The sequence below is a fragment of the Hakea prostrata genome, chromosome 2 (genome assembly GCF_041222555.1).
Source record: "Hakea prostrata isolate BN-2017 chromosome 2, UWA_Hpros_2, whole genome shotgun sequence".
Taxonomy (NCBI): domain Eukaryota; kingdom Viridiplantae; phylum Streptophyta; class Magnoliopsida; order Proteales; family Proteaceae; genus Hakea; species Hakea prostrata.
The window spans coordinates 3,145,345-3,147,319 of record NC_142601.1 but is presented as its reverse complement, the minus strand read 5'-3'; the positions used below and the strand labels follow the sequence as shown (position 1 = coordinate 3,147,319).

At 35.4% G+C, this 1,975-nt stretch overlaps 1 pseudogene; it reads left to right on the top strand.

Annotated features, from left to right (window-relative positions):
• Nucleotides 1-1,209: 1,209 nt before the first annotated feature.
• Nucleotides 1,210-1,695, top strand: LOC149023292 (toll/interleukin-1 receptor-like protein pseudogene; annotated as a pseudogene).
• The last annotated feature ends 280 nt before the right edge of the window (nt 1,696-1,975 follow it).

Genomic DNA, 1,975 nt, shown 5'->3' with positions numbered 1-1,975 from the left:
AAATGTTTATACATTAAAGAATGAATATAGAACAGCTGTAACTCATTAAGTCTTGGATTTGAATCAAAGAAATATTTAGACATTAAAGAATGAATATGGAACAGCTAGAACTCTTGAATTTGAACCAAATAAATATTTACACATTAAAGAATGAATATGGAGCAGCTGAAACTCTTGAATTTGAACCAAATAAATATTTTACACATTAACATTAAAGAATGAATATGGAACAGCTGGAACTCTAGAATTTGAATCAAATAAATATTTAACGCATTAAAGAATGAATATGAAGCAGCTGGAACTCTTGAATTTGAACCAAATAAATATTTTATACATTAAAGAATGAATATGGAACCGCTGGAACTCTTGGATTTGACTTTAATAAATATTTACACATTAAAATATAAATATAGAACAGCTAGAACTCACAAGGAAAGAAGAAGGTTGGATGGACAGCTCCAATCATAGAAACGCTATTCGAAGCTTTATTGGAATCATCTATTACTATTGAAAAAACCACCCACCATCACCTTCTCTTATAGTTCGAATTGGAATTTTAAGATTTGATAGTTTTGAAGTCCTTGAATTATCAACTTTATAATCCTTTCTCTTCAATATACAAACGGAATAAAATCACTAGAAGAAAATTATGTTTCGATTTTTAATAAGGAAGAAAAATTTAGATTTAGGGATGATAAAGGAATCTTCACAGGAAAATTAAGATTTCTAATAATAATTTTTGCCAAAATCTTTAAAAGAAAATTTCATATCAATGACACCCTTTCCATCAAAGTCTAAAACTACCCGACCTATAGTAATACTTTTACTTGTCCATTTCTTTTTTAACTTGTCCAGATTCTCATCTCATAGAAAATAATTAATTTAATAAAAAAACAAGAGATTCATGTAATGAAAGAGCATTGGAGAATGCTTTACTCACTTTGGGTAGTCAACAAGAAATATTAAGTACGCATGGGTGCTTTATTATGCTCCAGTATTTACGATCACTGGCTGTTCGCCTACTTTTTCCTTTTCAGTGCTTCAGATCAGATCTGAAGAAGTTCAGTGAGTTGTTCTTAGCGTTCCCATTTTAAGTTTTGGAGTCTTCATCTTCAGCTCTCTCAAGACAGCACAAAGACCATTTAAGCTTGGCTCGTCTCCTTCCAGTTAACAACATTTGCAAGGAAATCAAGCAATCAATTTCATAGAATGGCTTCAGCTTCTCAACATGCCTCTTCTTCAGATTCTTATGAAGTGTTCTTGAGCTTTCATGGCAAAGACGTTCGTAGTGGTTTTGCAGACCACCTCTACAACGCTTTAGTTGGGGCTGGAATTCGAACTTTTAGAGATGATGAAGAATTGAATAAGGGAGAAGAGATTGCTCCCAATCTATTTGCTGCTATCCAGCAATCAATTATCTCTATTCCCATTCTCTCGATGAATTACGCATCCAGCAAGTGGTGCCTCAATGAGCTTAAGGAGATATCTGAATGCAAAAAAACAGGGAACCATACTGTATTGCCCGTTTTCTATAAAATTGAACCCACAAATGTGCGAAACCAGACTGGGGAATATGCAAAAGCTTTTGATGAGGAGCACCCAAAGCACTTCGACCAGGAAACAGTGAACAAGTGGCGAGATGTTTTGAAAGAGATAGGAAAACTGGATGGATGGCATCTCAAGGAGGGCATGTAAGTGCAACACATTCTTTCCGCTTCAAATCACACACACACACACACACACACACACACACACACACATAAATACATATAAGAGAGGCAGGCAGGGGTTGCATCAATGAAGAATATTTTAGGATTAGAGGTACCCAAGAATTATTTGTGGCTTAGTAACTGATGCGTCCAAAATCTGCTCAGCCCTTAGATCACGTAAGAATGATCTGCAAAACAATCGTCAGATGTGGCCCGACCGTGGGGGTCGGGAGTCCACCTCCGATGGCTAAGTCAGTTGATGAACT